This window comes from Somniosus microcephalus, chromosome 10, assembly GCF_052327205.1.
Source record: "Somniosus microcephalus isolate GS21.2 chromosome 10, FLI_Smic_1.0, whole genome shotgun sequence".
NCBI lineage: Eukaryota > Metazoa > Chordata > Chondrichthyes > Squaliformes > Somniosidae > Somniosus > Somniosus microcephalus.
The window spans coordinates 232,452,147-232,471,990 of record NC_140996.1 but is presented as its reverse complement, the minus strand read 5'-3'; the positions used below and the strand labels follow the sequence as shown (position 1 = coordinate 232,471,990).

At 51.3% G+C, this 19,844-nt stretch overlaps 1 protein-coding gene across 5 annotated transcripts in view; it reads left to right on the top strand.

Moving 5' to 3' along the window:
* arap1 (ArfGAP with RhoGAP domain, ankyrin repeat and PH domain 1) overlaps positions 1 to 19,844 on the top strand; it is a 295,009-nt gene that overhangs the window by 45,375 nt on the left and 229,790 nt on the right. The window contains exon 1 of one of the 5 annotated variants that reach the window (XM_085999754.1): positions 3,775 to 3,978. The exons of the other annotated variants lie outside the window; for them this stretch is intronic. The gene's annotated coding sequence lies outside the window, so the exon portion shown is untranslated. Of the gene's footprint in view, positions 1 to 3,774; positions 3,979 to 19,844 lie in introns of those variants that run through there. 5 annotated transcript variants of the gene reach the window in all.

Sequence of the window (19,844 nt, the reverse complement as noted above, 5' to 3'; positions counted from 1 at the left end):
GGGGACCCGAGTAGGACTGGAACAAAGAGTGTTCCACATATCCCATGAAAAGGCAGGCATAGCTAGGACCCATGCGGGTACCCATAGCAACACCTTTGATTTGGAGGAAGTGAGTGGAGTCAAAGGAGAAGTTGTTCAATGTGAGAACAAGTTCAGCCAGGTGGAGGGGGGTAGTGGTGGATGGGAACTGGTTGGGCCTCTGTTCAAGGAAGAAGCGGAGCGCCTTCAGGCCATCCTGGTGGGGGATGGAGGTGTAGAGGGATTGGACGTCCATGGTGAAAAGGAGGCGGTTGGGGCCAGGAAACTGGCGGAGGGCATCGGAAGAGTCGCGGATGTAGGTGGGAAGAGACTGGACAAGGGGAGAAAAGATAGAGTTGAGATAGGAAGAGATAAGTTCCGTGGGGCAAGAACAGGCTGAAACGATGGGTCTACCAGGGCAGTCCTGTTTGTGGATCTTGGGAAGGAGGTAGAAGCGGGCTGTGCGGGGTTGGGGAACTATGAGGTTGGTGGCTGTGGGGGGAAGATCTCCAGAGGAGATGAGGTCAGTGACAGTCTTCGAAATGGTGGCTTGATGTTCGGTAGCGGGGTCATGGTCCAGGCGGAGGTAGGAGGAGGTGTCGGAGAGTTGGCGTTCAGTTTCCGCTAGGTAGAGGTCAGTACGCCAAACAACAACAGCACCACCCTTGTCAGCAAGTTTAATGACAATGTCCGGGTTGGATCTAAGAGAATGGAGTGCTGCAAGTTCAGAGGGAGGTAGGTTGGAGTGAGTGAGGGGAGCAGAGAAATGGAGATGGCCGATGTCACGGCGGCAGTTAGCAATGAAAAGATCTAGAGAGGGTAAGAAGCCAGAGGGAGGGGTCCAGGTAGAACGGGAATTCTGAAAGCGGGAGAAAGGGTTAGTCATGCGGGGGGAAGACTCCTGGCCAAAGAAGTGGGCACGGAGACGAAGGCGGCGGAAAAAGAGCTCAACATCGTGCCAAGCTCGAAATTAATTGAGGTGGGGGCGTAAGGGGATGAAGCTCAGGCCTTTGCTGAGGACTGATCGTTTGGGGTCAGAGAGGGGAAGGTCAGAGGGGATAGTGAAAACGCGGCAGGGGGTGAGATTGGGAGAAGGGGGGGGCAGAGGAACGTGAAGGGGAAGAAGGTTCCGGAGGGGCGTTGGTGTCCAAGAGTTGATGAAGCTTGTGATCCTTGACACCTGAAAGGAAGATAAAGTTTTTTGTTGAAGCGTTGGATGAGTTGAGGGATGAAATGGAACTGTGGACCCGGACAGCTCGAGGATTAGGCACTCTACAGCCCTCTGGACTCAACATCGAGTTCAACAATTTCAGATCAGAACCTCGGCCCCTATCACTTATATATATTTTCTTTTTTTTTATCCACACATTTTGTTTTGCCCTTTTTTTCTTCCCTCCCACATGACAGCTGTCCTTCATTCTGCCAGCGCATTTCACACCCCATCTAGAGCCATCCTTTGTTCCTTTACCTGCCCCATTACCACCTCCTCTCGCCTTGAATATCTCTCAATGTCCCTCAATCTCTCCTGCTTTCTATCCCATCACTGACCTTCCCTTTTGTTCTTTCATTCCCTCCCCCTTTTCCCAGCCCCTAAACTTGCTTTCCATTCCCTGCTTTTTTCTCAGTTCTGACGAAAGGTTATTGACCTGAAACGTTGACACTGTTTCTCTCTCCACGGATGCTGCCCTGGCCTGCTGAGTTTTTCCAGCGTTTTCTGTTGTTATTTTGTGCTAATATCTCCTGATGTGGCTCGGTGTCAAATTTTGTCTGATAATCGCTCCTGTGATGCACCTTGGGACGTTTTACTACGTTAAAGGCGCCATATAAATACAAGTTGTTGTTTAAAAAGCCTGCAGTTTGGAGAACAGAACGAGGGAGGGGACGGGAGGAGTCCCATAGTTTTGAGGTCTCGGCTCACTGGGTAGCACTCTCGCCTCTGAGTCGGAAGGTCATGGGTTCAAGAGACTTGAGCACAGTACTGAGGGGGCGCTGCACTGTCGGAGGGGCAGTACTGAGGGAGCGCCGCACTGTCGGAGGGGCAGTACTGAGGGAGCGCCGCACTGTCGGAGGGGCAGTACTGAGGGAGCGCCGCACTGTCGGAGGGGCAGTACTGAGGGAGCGCCGCACTGTCGGAGGGGCAGTACTGAGGGAGCGCCGCACTGTCGGAGGGGCAGTACTGAGGGAGCGCCGCACTGTCGGAGGGGCAGTACTGAGGGAGCGCCGCACTGTCGGAGGGGCAGTACTGAGGGAGCGCCGCACTGTCGGAGGGTCAGTACTGAGGGAGTGCCGCACTGTCGGAGGGGCAGTACTGAGGGAGCGCCGCATTGTCAAAGGGGCAGTACAGAGGGAGCGCCGCACTGTCGGAGGGTCAGTACTGAGGGAGCGCCGCACTGTCGGAGGGTCAGTACTGAGGGAGCGCCGCACTGTCGGAGGGGCAGTACTGAGGGAGCGCTGCATTGTCAAAGGGGCAGTACTAAGGGAGCGCCGCACTGTCGGAGGGTCAGTACTGAGGGAGCGCCGCACTGTCGGAGGGGCAGTACTGAGGGAGCGCCGCACTGTCGGAGGGTCAGTACTGAGGGAGTGCCGCACTGTCGGAGGGGCAGTACTGAGGGAGCGCCGCACTGTCGGAGGGGCAGTACTGAGGGAGCGCCGCACTGTCGGAGGGGCAGTACTGAGGGAGCGCCGCACTGTCGGAGGGTCAGTACTGAGGGAGTGCCGCACTGTCGGAGGGGCAGTACTGAGGGAGCGCTGCATTGTCAAAGGGGCAGTACTGAGGGAGCGCCGCACTGTCGGAGGGGCAGTACTGAGGGAGCGCCGCACTGTCGGAGGGTCAGTACTGAGGGAGTGCCGCACTGTCGGAGGGGCAGTACTGAGGGAGCGCCGCACTGTCGGAGGGGCAGTACTGAGGGAGCGCCGCACTGTCGGAGGGGCAGTACTGAGGGAGCGCCGCACTGTCGGAGGGTCAGTACTGAGGGAGTGCCGCACTGTCGGAGGGGCAGTACTGAGGGAGCGCCGCACTGTCGGAGGGTCAGTACTGAGGGAGTGCCGCACTGTCGGAGGGGCAGTACTGAGGGAGCGCCGCACTGTCGGAGGGGCAGTACTGAGGGAGCGCCGCACTGTCGGAGGGTCAGTACTGAGGGAGTGCTGCACTGTCGAAGGGGCAGTACTGAGGGAGTGCTGCACTGTCGGAGGGGCAGTACTGAGGGAGTGCTGCACTGTCGAAGGGGCAGTACTGAGGGAGCGCCGCACTGTCGGAGGGGCAGTACTGAGGGAGTGCTGCACTGTCGGAGGGGCAGTACTGAGGGAGCGCTGCACTGTCGGAGGTGCCGTCTTTCAGATGAGACGTTAAATTGAGGCCCCGTCTGCTCTCTCAGGTGGACGTAAAAGGTCCCATGGCACTATTTGGAAGAAGAGCAGGGGCGTTTTCACCGGTGTCCTGGCCAATATTTATTCTTCAATCAACATCACCAAAACAGATTATCTGGTCATTATCACATTGCTGTTTGTGGGAGCTTGCTGTGCGCAAATTGGCTGCTGTGTTTCCCACATTACAACACTTCAAAAAAGTACCTCATTGGCTGTCAAATGCTTTTGGAGGCCCGGTGGTCATGACAGGCGCTATAGAAATGTGAGTCTTTCTTTAATCTCCGTACAAGATGCAACTTGATTACACAGCTGCGGAAGCTTGTTTCATATAATCAGTTCCTCACAGAGCAGGAAGAATCTCCTCTAGTTCCTCTTTCGTAAACCTCCCAGATAATCGCTGCCTGAGCTTTAAACTGCCTCTTGATAGCGCCCAGCCCGAGTCCCGAAGATACGCCGACATAAAGGAACGTGAGAGGCCAGGTCACCGGCCCTGGTGATCTCGGGGTAGCGGGGAGTCTTGGGGAGTCGGGTGTGAGTTCACCTTCGGATGGTTGCTGGAGTCTCTCCGATGTGATCACTCTGTTGGACCCTGAGGTATGTGGCTGATCGAGCACACCCCAAAACTAATGGGCTGGCTTGTGAAAATGAATTCTCTCGGAGAGCTTGATCCCAGCTGGTACGAATGGGTACAGCCAACGTGCGGTTTGCTTACCCTGGGAGCACGGATCGAAGCCTTCGTGTCGGTGAAGGAGGGGCAGTTGGGCACGCTCAACAGACATTGTCCTATTTTTAGGGCGGGCAGTCTTGTTATTTCCTACATTACAACAGTGACTACACTGAAAGGCGCTGTAGAAATGCAAGACTTTCCTTCTTTCTTGCTGTTTTATGTGTCCAGGAACGGCGGATGGTGGATGCTGAGAGGATGTTTCCCTTCGTGGGGGGATCTAGAACTAGGGGGCATAATTTCAGAATAAGGGGTCACCCATTTAAAACGGAGATGAGGAGGAATTTCTTCTCTCAGAGGGTCGTGAATCTTTGGAATTCTCTACCCCAGAGAGCTGTGGAGGCCGGGTCAGTGAATATATTTAATGTGGAGATAGACAGATTTTTGAACGGTAAGGGGTCATGGGGAACGGGCAGGAAAGTGAAGTTGAGGCCAAGATCAAATCAGCCATGATCTTATTGAATCATGGTCTGGCAGCACGGTGTCATGAATCATGAAGCCATGACCTGGCAGCACGGTGGCATAGTAGTTAGCACTGTTGCCTCACAGCGCCAGGGACCCGGGTTCAAATCCGGCCTCGGGTGACTGTCTGTGTGGAGTTTGCACATTCTCCCCGTGTTTGCGTGGGTTTCCTCCGGGTGCTCCGGTTTCCTCCCACAGTCCAAAGATGTGCGGGTTAGGTTGATTGGCTATGATAAATTGACCCTTAGTGTTAGGGGGATTAAATACGTGGGGTTACGGGGATAGGGTGGGACATGTGTTGGTGTAGGGGTTACGGGGATCGGGTGGGGTATGTGTCGGTGCAGGCTCGATGGGCCGAAATGGCCTCTATCTGCACTGTGGGGTTTCTGTGATTCTGTGAATGGCGGAGCAGGCTCGAGGGGCCGAATGGTCGACTTCTGCTCCTACATCTTATGTTCTTGTTTTGAAGGGGATCGGATGTTTTCAGATTGAGTTGCCTACTCTTCCTGTATTGCGGAGGGTAGTACAGTGGTTATGTTACTGGGCTAGTAATCCAGTAGGACGCAAGTTCAAATCCCACCCTGGCTAGTTTGAGAATTTGAATTCAAGCAATCTGGAAATAAAAATCTGGTCTCAGTAAAAATGACCGTGAAGCTGTCGGATTGTCGTAAAAACCCAACTGGTTCACTGATGTCCCTTTAGGGAAGGGAACCCGCCAACCTGACCCTGTCTGGGCCGAACTGTGACTCCAATCCCACACCCAACATGGTTGCCTCTTAACTTCCCTCTTCGCCCTGCTCCCGTCCGGTAAAAGATACCGAAGTATACGGTCTCGTACCGGCAGGTTTCGAACCAGCTTCTACCCCCAGGCCATAAGACGCATGAACGAATAATTTATTATTATTTATTACTGTTGTCTTATTTATTATTACTGTATTTCTATTAGTATTTTTATCGTTGCTATGCCATATTTATTCCAATGTTGGGAGGACTCGTAAAAATCAACATTTCATTGTGCAGTACACACGTCTGCTGCATATATGACAAATAAAATTGAATTGAATTGAAGGGATCTGGCAAGACGCTCAGTCATGTCACCACCTTCTCCAGGATGGGCAATAAAAGGTGTCCTGCCCAACAAGCTTCTCTCAGCCAGCACCTGCTAAAAATAGATTATCTGGTAATTTCTCTCATTGCCGTTTGTGGGCATATTGTCTGCTGTGTTTAGTCTCTGCAGACAAGTTCAAACGTCACTAATTGGTTGGGAACCGTTTGACACGACCGAGGAATGTGGGGGAAAAATGCTCCAAAGTACAGATTCTTCTTTCTCTGTCATTCTTTCTGTCTTTTCTCTCTCACTTTCTTTCTCCCGCTCTCTCTGCCTCGGGTTGTTCCCCTTTCCCGGTTATTGGCCTCCTCTTTGCTGTCTCTCCATCACAGGCACTCGGACGTTCTACGTGAGGCCAGCTCTGTAGAAGCAGGCTGGTGGATTGTGTTGTGGAGTTGGTCCGGGAGTGGGTGGGGGTGGGGTGGGGGGCGGTTGTTATACAGGCCTTCAAGGAGGGGTGACCTTGGCATTTTGCCAGGATTTGGCAGAGGTTCCCGTTTCGTACATATTCCACAATTTCCCTAACCGCAGAGTGTGTGCGTGTATACACTTGTGCACGTGTTTCTGTTCACTTGTTTCTGTGCGCGTGTGTGTGCGTGTAGGTGTGTGTGTGCATCCATAGATGTTGACTGGGGGCAGGATGAAGTTCGGTTAAGGCGGCCCCTCCCCTCCCCACCCCCTGTCCAGTCTCCCAGTGCGGCCCCTCTCCTCCCCACCCCCTGTCCAGTCTCCCAGTGCGGCCCCTCTCCTCCCCACACCCTGTCCACTCTCCCAGTGCGGCCCCTCCCCTCCCCACCCCCTGTCCAGTCTCCCAGTGCGGCCCCTCTCCTCCACTCCTGTCCACTCTCCCAGTGCGGCCCTTCCCCCTCCCCACACCCTGTCCACTCTCCCAGTGCGGCCCGGCCCCTCCCCTCCCCATACCCTGTCCAGTCTCCCACTGCGGCCCCTCCCCTCCCCACCCCCTGTCCAGTCTCCCAGTGCGGCCCCTCCCCTCCTGTCCACTCTCCCAGTGCGGCCCCTCTCCTCCCCACACCCTGTCCAGTCTCCCAGTGCGGCCCCTCCCCTCCACTCCTGTCCACTCTCCCAGTGCGGCCCCTCCCCTCCCCACACCCTGCCCACTCTCCCAGTGCGGCCCGGCCCCTCCCCTCCCCACACCCTGTCCAGTCTCCCAGTGCGGCCCCTCCCCTCCCCTCCTGTCCACTCTCCCAGTGCGGCCCTTCCCCTCCCCACACCCTGTCCACTCTCAGTGCAGTCCCTCCCCTCCCCACCCCCTGTCCACTCTCCCAGTGCGGCCCCTCCCCTCCCCACACCCTGTCCACTCTCAGTGCGGTCCCTCCCCTCCCCTCCTGTCCACTCTCCCAGTGCGGCCCCTCCCCTCCCCACACCCTGTCCACTCTCAGTGCGGTCCCTCCCCTCCCCTCCTGTCCACTCTCCCAGTGCGGCCCTCACCCCTCCCCTCCTGTCCACTCTCCCAGTGCGGCCCCTCCCCTCCCCACACCCTGTCCACTCTCAGTGCGGCCCCTCTCCTCCCCTCCTGTCCACTCTCTCAGTGTGGCCCCTCCCCTCCCCACACCCTGTCCACTCTCAGTGCGGCCCCTCTCCTCCCCTCTCCTCCTGTCCACTCTCTCAGTGCGGCCCCTCCCCTCCCCACACCCTGTCCATTTACACACTGCTGGGAGTGTAAACAGTTCGCAGGCCCCTTCATGACCTTGCCCCTTTAAAAGTATTCACATCATTAAGTTGTAAAAACCAAGTGGGGTCAGGTCAGGGTGACATTACGTAAGAACATAAGAACATAAGAAATAGGAGCAGGAGTAGGCCATACGGCCCCTCGGGCCTGCTCCGCCATTCAATAGGATCATGGCTGATCTGAATCTAGACTCACGTTCACTTCCCTGCCCTCTCCCCGTAACCCCTAATTCCCTTATCAGCTAGGAAACTGTCTATCTCCATTTAAAATTTATTTAATGCTGCAGCTTCCACAGCTCTCTGAGGTAGCAAATTCCATAGATTTACTACCCTCTGAGTGAAGAAGTTTCTCCTCATCTCAGTTTTGAAAGGGCAGCCCCTTATTCTTAGATTATGCCCCCTAGTTCTCGTCTCACCCATCAGTGGAAACATCTTCCCTGCATCCACCCGATCAAGCCCCCTCACAATCTTATATGTTTCGATAAGATCGCCTCTCATTCTTCTGAACTCCAATGAGTAGAGGCCCAACCTACTCAACCTTTCCTCATACGTCAACCCCCTCATCTCCGGAATCAACCGAGTGAACCTTCTCTGAACCGCCTGGAGAGCAAGTATATCTTTTCTTAAATATGGAAACCAAAACTGCACGCAGTATTCCAGGTGTGGCCTCACCAATACCCTGTATAACTGCAGCAAGACTTCCCTGTTTTTATACTCCATCCCTTTTGCAATAAAAGCCAAGATTCCATTGGCCTTCCTGATCACCTGCTGCGCCTGCATACTAACTTTTTGTGTTTCATGCACCAGGACCCCCAGATCCCTTTGTACTGTAGCACTTTGCAGTTTCTCTCCATTTAGATAATAACTTGCTCTTTGATTTTTTCTGCCAAAGTGCATAACCTCACACTTTCCAACATTATATTGCATCTGCCAAATCTCTGCCCACTCACTTAGCCTGTCTATGTCCTTTTGCAGGTTTTTTATGTCCTCCTCACTCACTGCTTTCCCTCCCATCTTTGTATCGTCAGCAAACTTGGATATGTTGCACTCGGTCCCTTCCTCCAAATCATTAATATAGATTGTGAAGAGTTGGGGTCCCAGCACTGACCCCTGCGGAACACCACTAGTTACTGATTGCCAACCCGAGAAGGAACCATTTATCCCAACTCTTTGTTTTCTGTTAGATAGCCAATCTTCCACCCATGCCAGTATATTACCCCCAATCCCGTGATTTCTTATCTTGATCAGTAATCTTTTGTGTGGAACCTTGTCAAATGCCTTTTGGAAGTCCAAATACACTACATCCACTGGTTCCCCTTTATCCACCCTGTATGTTACATCCTCAAAGAATTCGAGCAAATTTGTCAAACATGACTTCCCCTTCATAAAACCATGCTGACTCTGTCCTATTAAATTATGTTTATCCAAATGCTCTGTTACTGTTTCCTTAATAATGGACTCCAACATTTTGCCAACCACAGATGTTAGGCTAACTGGTCTATAGTTTCCAGCTTTTTGTCTACTTCCCTTCTTAAATAAGGGTATTACATTAGCAGTTTTCCAATCTGCCGGGACCTTTCCTGAATCCAGGGAGTTCTGGAAAATAATCACCAATGCATCCACAATCCCTACCGCCACTTTTTTCAAGACCCTAGGATGTAGGCCATCAGGTCCGGGGGATTTATCCGCCTTAAGTCCCATTATTTTACTGAGTACCATCTCCTTAGTGATTTTAATTGTGTTTAGCTCCTCCCCCCCCCCCCCCCCCCCCCCATTGCCCCCTGTTTGTCCAGTGTTGGGATATTTTTAGTGTCCTCTACTGTAAAGACTGATACAAAATATTTGTTCAGCGTCTTTGCCATCTCCATGTTCCCCACCACTAGTTTCCCCGTCCCATCGTCTAAGGGACCAACGTTCACTTTAGCCACCCTTTTTCTTTTTATATAGCTGTAGAAACATGAACCAAGAGTTGTGATCAGTTCCTGTTTGTGCCCTTGGATGTGTTTTCTACCAGTTTCCATGCAGTTTAATAAATCTCTGGGAATAACTCCTGAATCGTGGCCTGTCTGAAATTACTTCAACTGGGCAACTCTGTCCAAAATTGTCTCACTATCCCGGACTTCCCTACTTCCTGTGGGAGCACCTTCACCACACGGACTGCGCCCGTTCAAGGGGAGGGCCCACCACTACCTCCTCAGGGCAAGTAGAGTTGGACAATAACTGCCAGCTTTGTACACTCGAGGGAATACAAGCCCAGTCTGTGCAACCTGCCCTCATAATTTAACCCTTTTAGCCCCGGTATCATTCTGGTGAATCTGCGCTGCTCCCCCTCCGAGGCCAGTCTATCCTTCCTGAGGTGCGGGGCCCGGAACTGAACCCAGTGACTCCAGATAGGGTCTGACCACAGCTCAGTACAACTGAAGCATCACTTCCTCCCCTGTGTATTCCAGCCCCCTCGAGATAAAGGTCAACATTCCTGTTAGCTTTTTGATTGCTTTTTGTACTTCTGAGCTAGCTTTTAATGATTTGTGTACTTGGACTACCAAATATTTTTCCTTTTGGTAGTCGTGGCTCAGTGGGCAGCACCCTCGCCTCCGAGTCTGAAGGTTGTGGGTTCAAGTCCCATTCCAGAGACTTGAGCACAGAATCCAGGCTGACACTCCAGTGCAGTACTGAGGGAGCGCCGCACTGTCGGAGGGGCAGTACTGAGGGAGCGCCGCACTGTCAGATGGGCAGTACTGAGGGAGCGCCGCACTGTCGGAGGGGCAGTACTGAGGGATCGCCGCACTGTCGGAGGGGCAGTGCTGAGGGAGCGCCGCACTGTCGGAGGGGCAGTGCTGAGGGAGCGCTGCACTGTCGGAAGGGCAGTACTGAGGGAGCGCCGCACTGTCGGAGGGGCAGTACTGAGGGAGCGCCGCACTGTCGGAGGGGCAGTGCTGAGGGAGCACTGCACTGTCGGAGGGGCAGTACTGAGGGAGCGCTGCACTGTCGGAGGTGCCGTCTTTCGGATGAAACGTTAAACTGAGGCCCCGTCTGCTCTCTCAGGTGGATGTAAAAGATCCCATGACACTATTTTGAAGAAGAGCAGGGGAGTTCTCCCCGGTGTCCTGGGCCAATAATTATCCCTCAATCAACATCACTAAAAACAGGTTATCTGGTCATTCTCACATTGCTGTTTGTGGGAGCTTGCTGTGCACAAATTGGCTGCCGTGTTTCCTACATTACAACAGTGACAACACTTCAAAAAGTACTTCATTGGCTGTTAAGCGCTTTGGGACGTCCGGTGGTCGTGAAAGGCGCTGGAGAAGTCTTTCATTTTCTTTTTCCTCTACAGTTCCTAGATTTTCAGCGTTCAGGATATACTCTGATTTATCCTCCTTGGGTTCAATGTCGTTGACCTCACACCTGCCCACATTGAACTCCATCTGCCATAGTTTTGCCCACTTATTTAATCTGCCTCTGCCCCTTTGCAACTTCCTGCTCCTATCTACACCACTTACAGTCCTTCCTAAGTTAGTGCTGTCGGCAAACTTGGATGTACAACTCTCTATTCCTTCATCTAAGTCATTAATAAATGTGGTGGAACGTCGAGACCCCAGCACGGATCCCTGGGGAATGCCACTTGTCACATCCCGCTATTCAGAGTACCCAACCTTTAACCCCACACTCTGTCTCCTACCTCCACTTCCACACACTCTCATTTTTGCTAATAATCGCTTGTGTGGAACCTTGATAAAAAAATTAAATGGAGTTCAGTAACTGTCTGAAGATTGGTGAGAGTCCGTTGGAAAATATGGGATGTAGCAAGTGTGTAACTGACAGAATCGTTTTTTTTTATTCGTCTTTATGGGATGTGGGCGTCGTTGGCAAGGCTGGCATTTATTGCCCATCCCTAGTTGCCCTCGAGCAGGTGGTGGTGAGCCGCCTTCTTGAACCGCTGCAGCCCGTGTGGTGAAGGTGCTCCCACAGTGCTGTTAGGGAGGGAGTTCCAGGATTTTGACCCAGCAACGGTGAAGGATCGGCGATAAACTTCTAAGTCAGGATGGTGTGTGACTTGGAGGTGGTGGTGTTCCCATGCGCCTGCTGCCCTTGTCCTTCTAGGTGGAAGAGATCGTGGGTTTGGGAGGTGCTGCCGAAGAAGCCTTGGCGAGTTGCTGCAGTGCATCTTGTAGATGGTACACACTGCAGCCACGGTACGCCGGTGGTGGAGGGAGTGAATGTTTAAGGTGGTGGATGTGGTGTCAATCAAGCGGGCTGCTTTGTCCTGGATGGTGTTGAGCTTCTTGAGTGTTGTTGGAGCTGCACTCATCCAGGCAAGTGAAGAGTATTCCATCACACTCCTTACTTGTGCCTTGTAGATGGTGGAAAGGCTTTTGGGGAGTCAGGAGGTGAGACACTCGCCACAGAATACCCAGCCTCTGACCTGCTCTTGTTGCCACAGTATTTATGTGGCTGGTCCAGTTAAGTTTCTGGTCAATGGTGACCCCCAGGATGTTGATGGTGGGGTTTTGGCGATGGTAATGCCGTTGAATATCAAGGAGCGGTGGTTAGACTCTCGCTTGTTGGAGATAGTCATTGCCAGGCACTTCTGTGGCGCGAATGTTTCCTGCCACTTATCAACCCAAGCCTGAACATCGTCCAGGTCTTGTTGCATGCGGGCATGGACTGCTTCATTATCTGTGGAGTTGTGAAAGGCGCTGAACACTGTGCAGTCATCAGCGAACATCCCCATTTCTGACCTTTATGTTGGAGGGAAGGTCATTGATGAAGCAACTGAAGATGGTTGGGCCTAGGACACTGCCCTGATGAAGCGGTCCATGCCCGCATGCAACAAGACCTGGACGATGTTCAGGCTTGGGCTGATAAGTGGCAGGTAACATTCGCACCACAGAAGTGCCAGGCAACGACTGACGTAATAAAACTCACTGCGCACTTGGTTGGAGCATAAAGCAAGGCTTTAATCAACTTGTTTCAGAACATGGAGGTCTAGTTGTACTTCACTAGTTCCTTGTCCTACAAAATGTCCCTGGAAAGCTGGGCCCACGCCCGAGTATTTATACTCCTTGGACGGCGCCACCAGCTGGCCGTCCAGCGTTATTTCACGAGTAGTTTCTTGATGAATGATGAGATTTATAACAATGATGACGATCTCCAACAAGCGAGAGTCTAACCACCGCCCCTTGATGTTCAATGGCATGACCCCGCAAATTTAATTTTACTTCCTCCAATTTTCCCCTTCGGTGATTCCCCTTGCCCCCGCTCCTTTCTGTTCCGAAAGCAGTGTGGGTGTTGTTTTGAAATTTATTCTCGGGGATGTGGGCGTCGCTGACAAGGCCGGCATTTGTCGCCCATCCCTCGCTGCCCTTGAGAAGGGGGTGGTGAGCCGCCTTCTGCGTTGTTGTGGTTTGGTACGACTGAGTGGCCACTGCAACTAATCCAGAGAGCGTGAGTTCAAATCACACCAGGGCAGTTTGAGAATTTTACTTCAGTTTAAATAATCTGGAAATAAAAATCTGGTCTCAGTAAAAGTGACCGTGAAGCTGTCGGATTGTCGTAAAAACCCAACTGGTTCACTGATGCCCTTCAGGGAAGGAAACCTGCCGTCCTCACCTAGTCTGGGCCTAACTGTGACTCCAGTCCCACACCCAACGTGGTTGAACATAAGAACATAAGAAATAGGAGCAGGAGTAGGCCAATCGGCCCCTCGAGCCTGCTCCGCCATTCAATAAGATCATGGCTGATCTGATCCTAACCGCCAATCTACTGTCACAGAACCATCTCCTGAATCTAACAGAATTAGACACACGAAATAGGAGCAGGATCAGACTACACGGCCCCTGGGCCTGCTCCGCTACCCACCGGGCCACGACTGATCCGAACCTAGACCCATGTCCAAATTCCTGTCCGCTCCCCGTAACCCTTAATTCCCTTTACTTCTAGGAAACTGTCTATTTCTGTTTTAAATTTATGTAATGATGTAGCTTCTACAGCTTTTTGGGGTAGCATATTCCATGGACCTACCACCCTCTGAGTGAAGTAGTTCCTCCTCATCTCAGTTTTGAAAGAGCAGCCCCTTATTCTAAGACTATGCCCCCTAGTTCTAGTTTCACCCATCATCGGGAACATCCTCCCCGCATCCACCCGATCCAACCCCTTCACAATCTTATATGTTTCAATAAGATCGCCTCTCATTCTTCTGAACTCCAATGAGTAGAGTCCCAATCTACTCAACCTCTCCTCATATGTCCATCCCCTCATCCCCGGGATTAACCGAGTGAACCTTCTTTGTACTGACTCGAGAGCAAGTATGTCCTTTCTTAAGTATGGACACCAAAACTGTACGCAGTATTCCAGGTGCGGTCTCACCAATACCTTGTACAACTGAAGCAATACCTCCCTATTTTTATATTCTATCCCCCTAGCAATGAAAGCCAACATTCCATTGGCCTTCTTAATCACTTGCTGCACCTGCATACTAACCTTTTGAGTTTCGTGCACCAGGACCCCCAGATCCCTTTGTACTTCAGTACTTTCCAGTTTCTTGCCATTAAGATAATAACTTGCTCTACGATTTTTCCTGCCAAAGTGCATAACCTCACACTTTCCAGTATTGTATTCCATCTGCCAAATCTCTGCCCACTTACTTAGCCTGTCTATGTCCCCTTGCAGGTTTTTTATGTCCTCCTCACTCACTGCTTTCCCTCCCATCTTAGTATCATCTGCAAACTTTGATATGTTACACTCGGTCCCCTCCTCCAAATCGTTAATATAGATTGTAAAGAGTTGGGGACCCAGCACTGACCCCTGCGGAACACCACTAGTTACTGATTGCCAGTCTGAGAATGAACCATTTATCCCAACTCTCTGCCTTCTGTTAGATAGCCAATCCTCTATCCATGCCAGAATATTACCCCCATCCCGTGATTTTTTATCTTAAGCAATAATCTTTTGTGTGGCACCTTGTCAAATGCCTTTTGGAAGTCTAAATACACTATGTCCACTGGTTCCCCTTTATCCACCCTATATGTTACTTCCTCAAAGAACTCCAGCAAATTTGTCAAACATGACTTCCCCTTCATAAAACCATGCTGACTTTGTCCTATTAAATTATGATTATCCAAATGTCCTGTTACTGTCTCCTTAATAATGGACTCCAAAATTTTACCTACCACAGATGTTAGGCTAACCGGTCTATAGTTTCCAGCCTTCTGTCTACTGCCCTTTTTAAATAAGGGTGTTACATTAAGGCTCTTAACTGCCCTCTGAAGTGGCCCAGTAAGCCACTCAAAGTTGTATCAAACCCGCTCCCAGCAGTTCAAGAAGGCGGCTCGCCACCACCTTCTCAGGGTAACTCGGGACGGGCAATAAATGCTGGGCCTTGCCAGCGACGCCCCCACACACATCTCGAGAAATGAATGAAGAAGATATTGTATCTGCATGGCGCACCCAACCTGTATCTGCACTTGGCACGGTCCAATTCCCTGTGGACTGGGTGAGAATGGGCCTCTTCCAAGGCTCATGTACCCTCCCCATCAACAGAGAGGCTGAGATGGAAGATTAAAGCATCTCCATCGTGCGATTGTGGAGCTCCTGGTCAGACCCTGGAGCACATCATTGAGCATTGCCCTCGGAGGAAATTCGCAGGCAGCCTACAAGATATCCACACTAATAACAACAGAAAATGCTGGAAAAACTCAGCAGGCCAGGCAACATCCGTGGAGAGAAAATAGAGTCAACGTTTCGGGTCAAACCCTTTGTCAAGACTGAAGGCCGGGCTGGGAGAGAACAAAAGAGAAGTGAAGAGACGTTAAGAGGTATTCAAAATGAGACGAGATGGTGATAGGACTAGTGGAGACAAAAGACGGCCCGCTGTTACACTGGAAGCTTTGGCCTGGATATCTGACTTAGATATTGACATTTAATTTGGTTTGCTACTGCCATACGAAAGAAGAAGAAGAAGACAAAAGGTAGAGAGGCCAGGCCGAGCTCATGTCCTCCACAGGAGGAGGACTGGAGCAGAAGTCACTGGTGCCTGAGGAGTTGCATGAATCCAACACCTCTTGGCAACATCTCAAATACTCCACGTGCTTGGGAGTGAAGCTAATTATCCACAAAGGGTGTTGAGGTGATGGAGTGAGTACAGCACGGAGCCATTAGCACGTGGCCTGGGTGCAAGGATACCCAAACACAAAGAAAGATTAGAAAAATTGGGGTTTTGCTTGTTAGAACAAAGGGAATTGCTGGATGACTAGATAGAGATGTTTCAAATTAGGGAACCTATCACAGACACCCCATCGAGTACAGGGACTGTATATAAAGCGTAGTCACTGTTGTAATGTAGTAAACGCAGCAATCAATTTGTGCACAGCAAGCTCCCACAAACGGCAGTGTGATAATGACCAGATCATCTGTTTTTAGTGATGTTGGTTGAGGGATAAATATTGGCCCCAGGACACCGAGGAGAACTCCCCCCTGCTCTTCTTCGAAATAATGCCCGTGGGATCTTTTACATCCACCTGAGAGCAGACGGGGCCTCGGTTTAACGTCTCATCCGAAAAACAGCACTTCCGACAGTGCAGCACTCCCTCAGTACTGCACTGAGAGTGAATCGTTCCCTTTTATCCGCCGTGTATACTGTACATGTACAGGAGCTGACAGAGACACATACGGGCTGTACGATATCAGACAGGAGCGAATCATTCCCTTTTGCCTGCTGTGTACTGTACATATACAGGAGTTGACACTGAGACACACACGGGCCGTACAGGAGCTGACACTGAGACACACTCGGGCCGTACAGGAAAGACACTGAGACACACACATGGGCCGTACAGGAGCCAACACTGAGAGACACAGGCCATACAGGAACCAACACTGAGACACACACGGGCCGTACAGGAGCCGACACTGAGACACACACACTGACCGTACAGCAGTTGACACCGAGACACACACACGGGCCATACAGGAGCTGACACTGAGACACACACACTGACGTACAGAGTTGACACTGAGACACACACACGGGCCGTACAGCAGTTGACACTGAGACACACACACGGGCCGTACAGGAGCTGACACTGAGACACACTTGGGCTGTACAGGAGCTGACACTGAGACACACACGGGCCGTACAGGAGCTGACACTGAGACACACACGGGCCGTACAGGAGCTGACACTGAGACACACTCGGGCTGTACAGGAGCTGACACTGAGACACACACAGGCCGTACAGGAGTTGCCACTGAGACACACATGGGCCATACAGGAGTTGACACTGAGACACACACACGGCCGTACAGGAGCTGACACTGAGACACACACGGGCCATACAGGAGTTGACACTGAGACACACACACGGCCGTACAGGAGCTGACACTGAGACACACACAGGCCGTACAGGAGTTGCCACTGAGACACACATGGGCCATACAGGAAAGACACTGAGAAACACACAAGGGCTGTACAGGAGCTGACGCTGAGACACACACACGGGCCGTGTAGGAGTTGACACTGAGACACACACAGGCCGTACAATACCAGGTGAGAGATGGTGGTTTCCGATCTGGGGTGGTGCTGTGTGGTTCCGCGTATTGACTCGCCAGCGAACTGTGCCATTGGATTGCCTTACTGCGACACACGAGGTTCAGTGAAGGAAGTGAGACTTGAGAGAGAACGCCACAGGATGTTAATAAACGGGTGACCACCCAAGTTGTGGCACAGATCAACATTAGTTTATAGAAATAACAACAGAAAATGCTGGAAAAACTCAGCAGGTCAGGCAACATCCGTGGAGAGAAATTTGAGCTGACGTTTCGGGTTGGACCCTTCAAAACTGGAAAGAAAAGAAACTAGATCGGAGGCAGAGCTGAACAAGGTTGAAGAGCCAAACGGAGATCCCGTCGAGCTTCAACTGGTTTAATAAAAATAGATTGCGGTTCCGTGAGTTCCGCTTGTTTCTATAGATAGGCCAGAGGCACCAGCCCACCAGGCTCTATTTCTCCTCTCAAAACAACTGATTTGTAGGTAAATACAGTGGCCATGCTGAGCAGAGTTCAACACAGCATTTACAGGCCATTCGGCCCCTCGAGCCTGTTCCGCCATTCAATGAGATCAGGGCTGATCTGTGACCTAACTCCATATACCCGCCTTTGGCCCATATCCCTTAATACCGTTGATTAACAGAAATCTATCGATCTCAGATTTAAAATTAACAATTGAGAGAGTTCCAAACTTCTCCCACCCTTTGTGTGTGGAAGTGTTTCCTAATTTCACTCCTGAAAGGTCTGGCTCTAATTTTTAGACGATGTCCCCTAGTCCTAGACTCCCCAACCAGCGGAAATAGTTTCTCTCTCTCTACCCTATCTGTTCCCCTTAATATCCTGAAAACTTTGACCAGATCACCCCTTAACCTTCTAAATTCTAGGGAATACAACCCTAGTTTGTGTAATCTCTCCTCGTAACTTAACCCTTGGAGTCCGGGTATCATTCTGGTAAACCTACGCTGCACTCCCTCCAAGGCCAGTATATCCTTCCTAAGGTGTGGTGCCCAGAACTGCTCACAGTGCTCCAGGTGTGGTCTAACCAGGGTTTTGTACAGCTGCAGCATAACTTCTACCCCCTTGTATTCTAGTCCTCGAGATATAAAGGCCAGCATTCCATTAGCCTTTCAACATATCCTTCCATTCTGCAGAATGGGCATATAATTGGTAAATGAATTTCAACACAGATAAATATGAGTTATTACAGTTGGGTAAGAAAAATAAGGAGGTCACTTATTACTTGGAAAATAAGAATCTAAACGGGGGCAGAGGAGCAAAGGGATCTCGGAGTACAAATACACAAATCACTAAAAGTTGCGACACAGGTTAACAAGACCATAAAAAAAGCAAACCAATCACTAGGGTTTATTTCTCGAGGGACAGAATTGAAAAGTAGGGAAGTTATGCTAAACCTGTATTGAACCTTGGTTAGACCACACTTGGAGTACTGCGCACAGTTCTGGTCACCATATTATAAAAAGGATATAGAGGCACTGGAGAGGGTGCAGAGAAGATTTACAAGGATGATACCAGAAATGCAAGGGTATACATATCGGGAAAGGGTGAACAGGCTGGGTCTCTTTTCTCTTGAAAAAAGGCTTAGGGGTGACCTAATAGAGGTCTTTAAAATTATGAAAGGTTTTGATGGAGTGGATACAGAGAGAATGTTTCCACTTGTGGGGAAGAGCAAAACTAGAGGCCATCAATATAAGATCGTCACCAAGAAATCAAATCGGGAATTCAGAAGAAACCTCTTTACCCAGAGAGTGGTGAGAATGTGGAACTCGCTACCACAGGGAGTGGTTGAAGCGAATAGTATCGATGCATTTAAGGGGCGGCTAGACAAGCACACGAGGGAGAAGGGAATAGAGGGTTATGCTGATAGAGTTAGATGAGGAAAGACGGGAGGAGGCTCAAGTGGAGCATAAATGCCGGCAGGGACTGGTTGGGCCGAATGGCCTGTTTCTGGGCCGGAGATCCCATGTAATCCTATCCATGTTGTGCACAGTCTGGGGGTGCGATTTTTCAGTGGTGAGCCACATATCGTCAACCCTCAACGTGGTAATAAAAGTGGCGAGAGTCACCCTGTCAATACAAAGTCCAGACAGACGCCAACATCTGGCAGTTTTCAAAGAAAGAACAAAAGAACTTGCATTTCTCCAGCGCCTTTCACCACCTCGGGACGTCCCAAAACGCTGTACAGCCAATGAAGTGCTTCTTAAAGTGTGGTCACTGTTGTAATGTAGGAAACGCAGCAGCCAATTTGTGCACAGCAAGCTCCCACAAACAGCAATAAGATAAAGACCAGATCATCTGTGTTCAGTGATGTTGATTGAGGGATAACTGTTGACCCCAGGACACCGGGGAGAACTCCCCTGGTTTGCTTCGAAATAGTGCCATGGGATCTTTTACAACCACCTGTGAGAGCAGATGGGGCCTCGGTTTAACGTCTCATCCGAAAGATGGCACCTCTGACAGTGCAGCGCTCCCTCAGTACCGCCCCTCCCTCAGTACTGCCCCTCTGACAGTGCAGCGCTCCCTCAGTATTGTCCCTCCGACAGTGCGGCATTCCCTCAGTACTGCCCCTCCGACAGTGCAGCACTCCCTCAGTACGGCCCCTCCGACGCTCCCTCAGTACTGCCCTTCCGCCAGTGCAGCACTCCCTCAGTACGGCCACTCCGACACTCCCTCAGTACTGCACCTCCGACAGTGCAGCGCTGCCTCAGTACTGCCCCGCCGACAGTGCGGCACTCCCTCAGTACTGCCCCTCCGACAGTGCGGCGCTCCCTCAGTACTGCCCCTCCGACAGTGCGGCACTCCCTCAGTACTGCCCCTCCGACAGTGCGGCACTCCCTCAGTACTGCTCCTCCGACAGTGCGGCGCTCCCTCAGTACTGCCCCTCCGACAGTGCGGCGCTCCCTCAGTACTGCCCCT